Here is a 12,327-nt window from a genome sequence, read left to right as displayed (position 1 = left end):
AACTGCCGGGCACCTTTGACAAATGGAACCCTTCGCACTCCCCTGCTCGCTGAGGGAGGCTTTACAAAGTCACGCGACACGGTGCGACACGCTCGGCGTCCTCCGAGGCACGGCTGGGACCTGCGGAGCACCGAGGCTTCTGGGAAAGGGGAACATAATGAATTCTTTGGGAAGTCCAGCCCTGGTTTTTTTTTCTTCATGAATAAGATCTATTTCCAAAGCATGTCGACCTCTCTTAATAAAAACACCAGTCAGGCCTGGAATAGCCCAAGACGTTTTAGGGGCCCATATACAAGTTCATATTTCTGTTGCTCTATACATTTCCGAGGCCCACTTTTTTTCTCCCCAAGCCAAGCCTGTCGGAGTCAGTGTAGTGTCGGGGCCCTGAGGTTTCCTCTGGCAGGTAGGGGAGCCCCGATGACAGACCGTCATTAGAAACGGCTGGCGTCCCCCCCCCCCCCTCTTTTCAAGGAACTAAAAACTCTTGGATCCCTCCCACCTCCCACTCCCTCCTCTAGCCCCCCCCCCACCCACCACCACCTCTCACTCCCTCCTTTAGCCCCCCCACCCACCCACCACCACCACCACCACCTCCCACTCCCTCCTCTAGCCCCCCCCACCCACCACCACCACCACCTCCCACTCCCTCCTCTAGCCCCCCCCCACCCACCACCACCACCTCCCACTCCCTCCTCTAGCCCCCCTCCCCCACCACCACCACATCCCACTCCCTCCTCTAGCCCCCACCTCCACCACCACCTTTCTCCCTTCAACCCTGCAAGGAACTGGGCTTTGTCTAAAAAATAAGCAAAGGAGAGGAATCCCCCCCTGCGCCCCCTCCAACCCCCGTTCCTCCTTGCTCCCTGCGGAGTATTGTTAAAACACAGCCCCCACTAGCTCCTTCTCTCTCCCTCTCTTTCTCTCTCTCCGAGGCCCAGCTCTTAAGACAGAGTGCTTTTTGCATGAGAAAAAACGATTAGTCTTCAAATGCCATCCAGACAAAAGAGGCCTCCTTTCAGGTCGGGCAAGAAATTTGCTCCGATAGTAGAGTTCCCCTTTTGTTTTTCTAAGATGAGGCATTTTTTGTCTTACAGGCAGGGGCTGTTAGCATTCACTTGCAGAGGAGGCCCCACTGGCCCCTAGAGAAGAGGAGGAACGGGGGTCAAATTCCCCGCAAAAGAGGACGGAAGTGAAGGAGAAGGGGAAAGGGGGGGAAAGGGGGGAAAAGAGGGGAAGGAGGGGAAGAGGCACTCATTTAAAACATGTTTGCAGAAGGGAGGGGGCAACTGGGCCTGAACTATATTCAGGTATTAACCTTGGGATTGGCATTTGACATTCAAACAATGTCCCCGTCCTCAATCTCGACCCCCAGGTTCCACTAAGACCCACGGGGCTTACTCACTAACGCAGATAACCAGGCCAGCATGGGGCACAGCAAATACAAAACACGTTGTGTAGCATTGTGTAGCAGAACAGTCTGAGCAATGCAACAAAATCATTCCAAACAGCTATTTATGCAACTGATATTAGAAATGATCTTTCTCATACAGACTTGGGGGGTGTACAAAAAATGAACTCCCATTCAGTCCCAATCACAATAATCAGTGACCCTTCCCTTGCCTTCAATTGACCTCTCCCGCAGTTGTTCTGTGTGTGTGCGTGCATGCGCCTGTCTGAGCCTGTCCAAGTGTGTGTGTGTCTTCGTGCAGCAGCCTGATGCATGGCTTCACACACACACACACACACACAGACCAGGAAGGGGGGGGGGAGTGACAGATCATTGTTCACAGTGAGCTGGCCGCCTCATCTGTCCCCTGGCCGTCACCACACTCCCCGGACAACGACGGAGAGCAGGCCCCCTCACGGATGCCACAACTGGCTCGCATCATGCCCCTGACACAATGCCACATCTACAATAACAGACCCAAAAACCCCTGGAAGTCGGAAACTACAACTCCACTGTCCAAGCTCAGCGTCTCAACTTTACACAGCCCACCACACCACAGGCAAATGGGCCCGCAGCTCACTTCACCTCTTGCTGCCACACTTCACACAGCAGCCGCAAAGACGCTTTTCCAGAGGCTCAGGGCTAACAGCGGAGGAGACGAGCGCAGTCCAGCTCCATCGTCAGCCAGGCGCGACCTGCCGCCATTTGTATTCTGTTTGTACTCGAGTGTGTGAGAAAAAACAACGCAGGCGCCCGCTGATACGCACTGTGGTTCATGCAGGAGTCTGCTAGCGCTCATTCACTCCTGCATTCATCTTGTTTTTTTTTCTAGTAAATCATTTGTTTCTCTCTCTTTTCTCTCTCTCGGTCTCTGTTACTCTCTCTCTCTCTTGTTCTCTGTTACTCTCTCTCTTTTCTCTCTCGTTCTGTTACTCTCTCTTTTCTCTCTCGTTCTCTGTTACTCTCTCTTGTTCTCTGTTACTCTCTCTCTTATTCTCTGTTACTCTCTCTCTTATTCTCTGTTACTCTCTCTTTTCTCTCTCTCATTCTCTGTTACTCTCTCTTTTCTGTTGTTCTCTGTTACTCTCTCTTTTCTCTCTTATTCTGTTACTCTCTCTTTTCTCTCTCTCGTTCTCTGTTACTCTCTCTCTTGTTCTCTGTTACTATCTCTCTTTTATCTCTCTTGTTCTGTTACACTCTCTCTCTCTCTCATGTTCTCTGTTACTCTCTCTCTCTTTTCTCGCTCTCGTTCTCTGTTACTCTCTCTCTTTTCTCTCTCTCGTTCTCTGTTACTCTCTCTCTTTTCTCTCTCGTTCTCTGTTACTCTCTCTCTTTTCTCTCTCGTTCTCTGTTACTCTCTCTCTATCTCTCTCTTTTCTCTCTCGTTCTCTGTTACTCTCTCTTTTCTCTCTCTCGTTCTCTGTTACTCTCTCTCTTGTTCTCTGTTACTCTCTCTCTTTTCTCTGTCTCGTTCTCTGTTACTCTCTCTCTTTTCTCTCTCGTTCTCTGTTACTCTCTCTCTTTTCTCTCTCTCGTTCTCTGTTACTCTCTCTCTATCTCTCTCTTTTCTCTCTCGTTCTCTGTTACTCTCTCTCTTTTCTCTCTCTCGTTCTCTGTTACTCTCTCTCTATCTCTCTCTCAGGGAAGCTGGTTGACCAGGCTAATTGGCAGGTCCAATCTGGGTTTCCGTGAGGCCAAAGCCCTGGAAAAGAAACGGCCACTCTGACTCTCAGCCTCTACGGCAGCTTGAGCTCTGCTTGCACGCTCCTGTGTGCGTGTGCGTGCGAGTGTACGTGCTTCCGTGCGTGTAAAACATGTCTATGATGGGGATATTTTATATCGAGGTGCGTTTGCATTTTAAAACATGCAGGTGGAGTAAGAGCACATTTGGAAGCCCATGTGTAGGGTGTGGATGTGTGGGTTTATCTAAATGCATGTGTGTGTATAGGCATGTCATTACACGTGTCCCTCTCTCTCTCTGATCCCCCTTCATCAGATCAACCACCCCCCTCCCCTCACTTTGCAAAAGACATGAGCCCAGTGAAAGGTGCCTTAAGTGGGGCTCCTTGAAGCAGGGAGTGTGGGGGGGTGAATGGGGGTCCCGCTCTGGGACGCAGCTGGTGGAGGTGGAGGGAAGCTGGGGGAGAAGGAACACATAGCATATTAAATCGGCTGGCGGAGGCCGGGTAGGTCCACGCGGAGAGCTAGGAGAGCCAGATCTGAGGCATGCCCTGAAGGGATGGCTGGGCCTGGGGATTAGGAGAGCCAAGGAGAAGCCCTCGTGCTGCGCCACGCCGCACGCCTGCCTGCCCCCCTTCTTCTCTCCGCTCACACGCAAATGCATCCAGACACTTTGGCGTAGGCTACACTTGGCGGCGAACTGCCACAGCCCAAACTTTTTACAAGAAGGCGAAGGAGCCTCTCACTCATCACACATGCACCTCCGTCTCCTGTCTCTCTGCCTTTTTTCCCCCTCAATATCTCTCTCACTCTTTCTCTCTCCTGGACTTGTTCCCCCCCCCCCCTTCAACTGTGCCTTTTCGATTTCATGTCGATATATATCAAAGTTCAGAATCATCAAAGTGAGCGACTCCTTTTGGGGACCGTCTATTCATGCAGCGGCTATACTCACACGTAGGGGAAAGATAGATTGGATAGCCATTGTGATGCCATGTTTACTTATTTCTGCCAACATGCTCTGAATAGATGAGGTAACTGCACCTCTCCTCACCTGCTAATGTAAGCGGTGGTTTGTGGGATAGAAGTACTTAGCGCTCTGCTAAAGAGTTGTAGGATAAACCTTTCGTCACATTGACATCCGTGACCGCCGAACGGCCTGTGAGTACCGCAGCAGGAATCGCACCCCATATCTGCCTCATACCCAGGGATCCACACCACAACAAACCAAAAATGTAAATAAATGCTACCAAAAAATGCCTTGGTCCTTATCTTTGATCAAAACAACTTCCCCTAAATTAACCTGGCAGAGCAATACACTTGCTATCTATGAGTGTGCCTTTATAGATGCCCATTAGCACGTCATTAGGGCCTCATGCATACACACCTGATAACAGGTATTCTTCCTCTAGGATGTAAAAGGGCCTAAGGACAGAGGCCTGCCTAGAACAGTGGATTTGCGGGCCGGGGCGAGGAGGAGGGGTCCTTGATTTAAGAGGGTAATAGAGTGTCATCTTGGTGCATTAACATCTGCTTGCGTGACAGGTCCTATTTTGGGCAGGTTGGAGAGGTCACGGGTGCACTGCCTGGTGTTTTTGCAGCGATGCATAATTGAATGTAAAGGTGTGCTAATGCGGAGATAAAGGGCTGCTCTGCTTTCTGACGGGCTGAGGAAGGATAGGGGTTATCCGCGAGTTTCCTTCCCTATCCGTGGGACTGTGAGTTACAGATTGCCCCCTTCACCAGACAGGCACTGATTCATCTCCGCTGGCAGAGAAGAAAAAAACCTGGGCTTCTTCAATGTGCCTTTTTTATTCTTTTTTTAAATACCAGATTATCATCTTTAAACATTGTGTGTATTTATCACTGTTGCTGAATCATTTATGACATGCAGTCCTTGTTTTGTAAAATTGCACCTGTTCAAGTGAAGCTGCAGCCCCTAGCTGAGCTCTGTTCTGTTCTGGAGACATTGTAAAACAGTAACACCATACATATTTATAACACTGAGTGTGTTCATCAGATATCATTCATATTTAATATGATTAAATCGTAAAATATCTCTGGCTCCGTGCACATTATTATATACATGTACTTAGAGCCAATCTCTGGTTATTTCAGAGCATCATTTTCTCGTGGAAAATATCTGCCATCCATTAAGGCTAAATAGAGCTCAAATTAATATAATGACATTTCATGTTGCTTTTGTGATCATTAAATCTGGAGGTAAGTAATCACACATTCTTCAGGAAAAATGCACTCTGTCAAAGAGATTTCTGTCGACAATCAATCACTACTATTGCGGTAAATCAAACACAACAGCAAAAACCCAGAAATATATAAATGGTTGAATATTTTTTATGTCCATTGCATCCTCTGGAAATAAAATAACAGATTACCATTTCAAAATAAAATGCAGGTAGGCCTTATCGAATTGAGGTATAACATTAAGATTTGTGGAAGCCAAACACATTGTTCCTGTTGATTAAAAGGCTAAATGCATTAATACAAATGTCCTGGTTAGATAAGGATACCAATGCACTATATTACTGTAACAAACACATGTTTTGAGTATGAAAAATAATCTATTGAGTTATTGAGAAGTAGGCTAAAAGAAAGGTTTATATATTCCTTGATGTTCACACTTACCAAATATTATTTCAGCAAAATAGTTGAGCCGTTTCCTTTATCAATTAAATTATTATTCAGTAGGCTAGCCTAATAAGCATTTGATTTCAGAAATAAGTGCATAATTTCGGCTCATGCAAACAAAAGTATGCTTTTTTTTAAAAAGAATGTGTAAAAACAGTCACTAAATTAAGTGGGTTATACGTTCTTGCAATGTTTTTATTTATTTACAAATTACCACCTTAAGAATTGTATAAAAAAACACGCATGGCAAAAAAAATATTAAAAGGCAGCACATGACAGATTTTTCATAAGGGCATTAAACTGGCATAGTCCAATCCAGATGACCATGTTCTTAACCCGAGGGGGGGGGGGGGTTTATCTGCTCAAGCTCTTAAACTTCTATTGTTTTGCATTCAACTCTTACTGCTCGTTCTCAAGGCAGTTAGATCTCCGTTAATAATTTGCCAAGTGTCAAAGAAGGTTTGGCTGAGCCGTCACCGCACGGCTGAACGCCTCGAACCTTCGTCGTTTGTATAGCGGCGTGAAACCCGAGACACAAACGGTCCACCAGTCACTCACAGCGAATCCGACAAGCAGATAAAATGTGGAACAGCTGGCGGGGAGCAGAAGGAAAAGTTTAAAACAAATATCTCCACATGTGGAGGCGTGCTGCCATGATACATAACGGACCGAAAAGTACATACGCAGAAAACTCAATGGATAAAAGACTAAAAAATATAGGCCGAATAATTAGGCCTGATTATAATAAAGGCAATAAAATATTTGGGGGAAGTATCCAAATGTGCCCGCACTAATTATTAGTAGCATATCCTGTATTTCAACTCAGAAATTAAATGTTATATTTATAACTTTTCTATTTAATTTGATATAACCCAGTCAGTGTTCTACTATTGTCAAACTCGATCAAATGCTCATTATATAGGTCTGTGCCTTGTTAAATCAATGTTGGCCTACTTGTATTCCAACATTCATATTTTGATTGTAGAAATAGAGACATTCGATTGTTATCAGAATAGGCTATACTCGATTCAGGAAAATGTTCCATAAATTATAGTAATGCAGTCATAACTCATATTAGGCTTAATGGATGAGACCGAATCGATAACAGGCACGACTTTGTAAAATCGCGCTGAAATATGATCACATTGTAGGCCTAAATATGCATGCCCCGTGCGTTTCTTTAGGCAAAAGTCCAAAAAAGTTGTGTCTGTAGTGGAAGTTCCCAAAGTTGTTTCAGCCCACACTTCTCAACAATGCAATTACTTTTGCATTAAAGTGTTTACAAAAAGAATAGCTTCAAACCTTCCATAAAATAAATTTAAACGCACTTTAACAACCATTGTGTTGAATTAACAGAGTGAGTGTGAGTTTCTATCACTTAAAAAATTATATAGGCAAAGTTGAGAAAATGTGCAATGGGTCAACTTGTAACTTTAAAGAAAGTAGAAAACAACTAGAAAGCATCCAGGAAAATAAATAGTAATTTTGTGTGATAATATTTGTGAATAAGTTGAGTTTTCATACAATTTTATAATTTCATCACCACCCTCCGATTTGTGGACTTCTATGAAATTCCAACTTATTTGAAACGTGATACCTCTGACAGTTTTTGAATAGACGTCGTGTTTTCTCCCTCAAAACTTTCAAAGCCAGCAAAGAGCAAAATGTTCAAAGGGAACAGTTCATCATGCCTCGTCGTGTTTTTTGCACTTACGTGTTCGAAGGATGTTTCCCTCCAATAATTCTTGATCTTTTCTGTCTTCTTCTCTTAAGTGAAGTATTTTTTCGCTTGTTGCAGATGTGCCTCTCGCGCTCTGGAGTTGTGAGACACCAACTCCGAAAACCGCTCTGCCAGACTTTTCCTTCTTTTCCGCGTCTTTCTCCTTTTCACAGTTTTCTGAATAGAGCGAACACTGAACTAATACTGTAAGCCTCCCTGCATACCTGACGATGGCCGATGATGAACCTGTATGAATAAGACAACATAAGTGTTTACAAAAACGTGTGGACTGTTGTTATTACATTAAGTATGCTTTTCGAGGAGAAGAGGGCGAAGTGTAGAACTCCAGCTGCTCTTTCCCTCGCCTGACTCCTCCCTTCGGATCGGGCTCCCTCGCACTCTACCTCCCTCTCTTTCTATTCTCCCCCGCTTCCCCTCCCTTTCTCTTCTCTGCTCCGGGCCGCAGTTTCCTGAGACGATGTAGACATGGTTGGAACGAATGGACCGTTGTACAGTACCAGTCCCATGCAATTGCAAGAATTGGCAAATACTAATATTTCACTTATAGCAATACTCCTTGGGATGAAGTTTGTGATTTCGGGTGTCCTGTGTTGTCTTGTTACTTATGATAGTTTCAACACCAGTGGCTGGGCATCAGCACAAGTGGCCCTATTAACGATTGGGTTTAGACCTTTTTCACAAACAATACATCGAGCATGTTAAATAATCAGTATTAAGGATAAGATGGGCATGGTTTATTTCAGTATGAGTTAATGTAATAAACCATACACACATTATATATATATATATATGTATATATATATATATATATATATATATATATATATATATATATATACACTACTGTTCAAAAGTTTAGGGTCACTTAGAAATGTCCTTGTTTTTGAAAGAAAGGCACATTTTCTTGTCCATTAAAATAACATCAAATTGATCAGAAATACAGTGTAGACATTGTTAATGTTGTAAATGACTATTGTAGCTGGAAACGGACGCTTTTTAACAAACTATCTACATAGGTGTAAAGAGGTCCATTATCAGCAATCATCACTCCTGTGTTCCAATGGCATGTTGTGTTAGCTAATCCAAGTGTATCATTTAAAAAGGCTAATTGATCATTAGAAACCCCTTTTGCAATTATGTTAGCACAGCTGAAAACTGTTGTGCTGATTAAAGAAGCAATAAATCTGGCATTCTTTGGACTAGTTGAGTATCTGGAGCATCAGCATTTGTAGTTTAGAATAGAAACAAATAACTTTCTTCTGAAACTCATCAGTCTATTCTTGTTCTGAGAAATTAAGGCTATTCCATGTGAGAAATTGCCAAGAAACTGAAGATCTTGTACAACGCTGTGTACTACTCTCTTCACAGAACAGTGCAAACTGGCTCTAACCAGAATAGAAAGAGGAGTGGGAGGCCCCGGTGCATAACTGAGCAAGAGGACAAATACATTAGAGTGTCTAGTTTGAGAAACAGACACCTCACAAGTCCTCAACTGGCAGCTTCATTAAATAGTACCCGCAAAACACCAGTCTCAACATAAACAGTGAAGAGACAACTTCGGGATGCTGGCCTTCTAGGCAAAGTTGCAAAGAAAAAGCCATATCTCAGACTGGCCAATAAAAATAAAAGATTAAGATAGGCAAAAGAACACAGCCACTGGACAGAGGAACTCTGCCTAGAAGGACAGAATCCCGGAGTCGCCTCTTCACTGTTGACGTTGAGACTGGTGTTTTGTGGGACAAAAAATGGACAAAATGGACAAAAAAAAATTGCTTTTCTTTCAAAAACAAGATCATTTCTAAGTGACCCAAACTTTCCACAGTGCCTTTGGAAAGTATTCAGACCCCTTGACTTTTTCCATATTTTGTTACTTTACAGCCTTATTCTAAAATGTTTTTTTTTTTTAACTCAGCAAACTACACACAATATCCCAACGACAAATCTAAAACATGTTTTTATACATTTTTACAAATGTATAAATATTTTTTCTTTTTTTAAATACATTATTACATAAGTATTCAGACCCTTTGCTATGAGACTCGAAATTGAGCTCCGGTGCATCCTGAGCTCCGGTGCATCCAATGGAAACGTTGATCATCCATGAGATGTTTCTACAGCTTGATTGGAGTCCACCTGTGGTAAATTCAATTGATTGGACATGATTTGGAAAGGCACACAGTTGACAGTATTTGTCAGAGCAAAAACCAAGCCATGAGGTCGAGGGAATTGTCCGTAGAGGTCCGAGACAGGATTGTGGCGAGGCACAGATCTGGGGAAGGTTACCAAAAAAATTCTGCAGGATTGAAGGTCCCCAAAAACACAGTGGCCTCCATCAATCTTAAATGGAAGAAGTTTGGAACCACCAAGACTCTTCCTAGAGCTGTCCGCCCAGCCAAACTGAGCAATCCTGGGAGAAGGGCCTTGTCAGGGAGTTGACCAAGAACCCAATGTTCACTCTGACAGAGCTCTAGAGTTCCTCTGTGGAGACGGGATAACCTTCCAGAAGGACCACCATCTCTGCAGCACTCTATCAGTCAGACATTTCTGGTGGAGTGGCCAGACGGAAGCCACTCCTCAGTAAAAGGCACATGACAGCCCGCTTGGAGTTTGCCAAAAGCCACCTAGAGACTCTCAGATCATGAGAAATAAGATTCTCAGGTCTGATGAAACCAAGATTGAACTCTTTGGCCTGAATGCCAAGCGTCACGTCTGGAGGAAACATGGCACCATCCCTACGGTGAAGCATGGTGGTGGCAGCACCATGCTGTGGGGATCTTTTTCAGCAGGAGGGACTTAGAGACTAGTCAGGATAGAGGGAAAGATGAATGGAGCAAAGTACAGAGAGATCCTTAATGAAAACCTGCTCTAGAGCGCTCAGGACCTCAGACTGGGGCAAAGGATCACCTTCCAGCAGGACAATGACCCTAAGCACACAGCCAAGACAACACAGGTGTGATTTCGGGACAAGTCTCTGAATGTCGTTGAGTGGCCCAGCCAGAGCCTGGACTTGAACCTGATCGAACATCTCTGGAGAGACCTGAAAATAGCTGTGCAGCAGCGCTCTCCATCCAACCTGACAGAGCGTGAGAGGATCTGCAGAGAAGAATGTGAGAAACACCCCAAATAGAGGTGTGCCAAGCTTGTAGCATCATACCCAAGAAGACTTGAGGCTGTAATTGCTGCCAAAGGTGCTTCAACAAAGTACTAAGCGAAGGGTCTGAATACTCATGTAAATGTAATATTTATTTGCAAAAATTTCAAAAAAACAGTTTTTGCTTTGTCATTATGGGGTATTGTGGGTAGATTGATGAGGGGGGGGGACTATTTAATTAATTTTAGAATAAAACTGTAACACAACAAAATGTGAAAAAAGTCAAGGGGTCTGTATACTTTCCGAAGGCACTGTATATGTAGAGTACCAGTCCAAAGTTTGGACACACCTACTTCAAGGGTTTTTCAATATTTTTACTATTTTCTACATTGTAGAATAATAGTGAAGACATCAAAACTATTTTTTTAAACACATTTGGAATCATGTAGTAACCAAAAAAGTGTTAAACAAATCAAAATATATATTATATTTGAGATTCTCCGAAATAGCCACACTTTGCCTTGATGACAGCTTTGCACACTTTTGGCGTTCTCTCAACCAGCTTCATGCTGTAGCGTCATTCTTTCTGTGCTTTCTCTTGGAGTGTGGGGTGGCTTCGTGATCTACATTTCACTAATTCGGGTAAAGTTAAGTTGGTATTTAAAATCCCATTCCCATATCTCTAACTAATTGAAATATATGTATGTTTACCATGAGATTCAGATAAACCTAAAGTAGGCCTATGTATAACTGGGTCCTTCTTTACAGTAGGTACGGAGTGTGTAATTGCAGAGAGTAGATAGCCTACATAGCAGCCTTCTTACAACAATTTTACCTGTCTGTTTCATTACACATTCAACCTGAGAAACAACCAACTAACATAGGTCACTTGCTCTGGGTATTCCCCCTATAAAGTCCCATTCACGTATGAGGGGCAATTATGTGATGCGTCAAGCTTCTTATGATAGGGAAACTGGAAAAGTGGTCCCCTGGGCCACAGCCTTCTGAATGAGACCTAATGTTATGGTAAGGAGGGGGGAAAGCTTTCCTGTTGGGTTAGGTGTGATCAATATACATAATCAATATGCATGGAAATGGTGGTAAAAGAGGCGTACAGGGGTCTGTATCAATCAATTGAGAGGTGGGGGTTTGGCAAAAATCACCAATTATCGTTTAAGCAGGATTTGACTGTGTGTGTGTGGTCAAGAGGTCATTGTTGTCCAGTGGTCTATGGATTTGTCCCAAACAGTACCTTATTCTCCATATAGTGCACTACTTTTGCCAAGAGGGCTATGGGGGACTAGGGGGCCATTTGGGACGCATCGTATGATCATTCTATTTAGGTGTCACAATAACATGTCACCGCTATGTTGTAGCAGAGGCAACCAGGCTCGGCCATTGCACTCCGGCCGTGCCGACCCTTGCAATTTCCCCAAAGGTGGGAATCTTGATTGCATAAATTGTGTTAGTGGGGGACTGCGTCCCCACTGAGAGGGACTGCATACCAGCTTAAAAAAAATAACAACACTGAAAAATGCTTATGGGGCATTGATTTGACCATGATTCTACATCTTTTCTTTTTGTACCTCTCAGTCCCCCACTAACGGGACTGAGAGGTACAAAAAGAAAAGATGTAGAATCATGGTCAAATCAATGCCCCATAAGCATTTTTCAGTGTTGTTATTTTTTTTAAGCTGTAATCGCAGAGAGTGAGACCTCTGG

At 43.8% G+C, this 12,327-nt stretch overlaps 1 protein-coding gene and 1 pseudogene across 3 annotated transcripts in view; one reads left to right on the top strand and one right to left on the bottom strand.

The window, feature by feature from the left end:
- Window positions 1–7,870, bottom strand: part of LOC109899441 (transcriptional activator GLI3-like) — a 141,199-nt gene extending 133,329 nt beyond the window's left edge. For 2 of the 3 annotated variants that reach the window (XM_031836078.1, XM_031836080.1), the window contains exon 1: window positions 7,488–7,852. The gene's annotated coding sequence lies outside the window, so the exon portion shown is untranslated. Of the gene's footprint in view, window positions 1–7,487 lie in introns of all 3 variants that reach the window. The other variant, XM_031836079.1, reaches the window with a different exon arrangement.
- A 4,083-nt stretch (window positions 7,871–11,953) lies between these two features.
- On the top strand, window positions 11,954–12,093 carry LOC116376376 (uncharacterized; annotated as a pseudogene).
- The last annotated feature ends 234 nt before the right edge of the window (window positions 12,094–12,327 follow it).

The sequence above is a fragment of the Oncorhynchus kisutch genome, linkage group LG11 (genome assembly GCF_002021735.2).
Source record: "Oncorhynchus kisutch isolate 150728-3 linkage group LG11, Okis_V2, whole genome shotgun sequence".
Taxonomy (NCBI): domain Eukaryota; kingdom Metazoa; phylum Chordata; class Actinopteri; order Salmoniformes; family Salmonidae; genus Oncorhynchus; species Oncorhynchus kisutch.
This window is presented reverse-complemented; position numbering and strand designations above follow the sequence as displayed.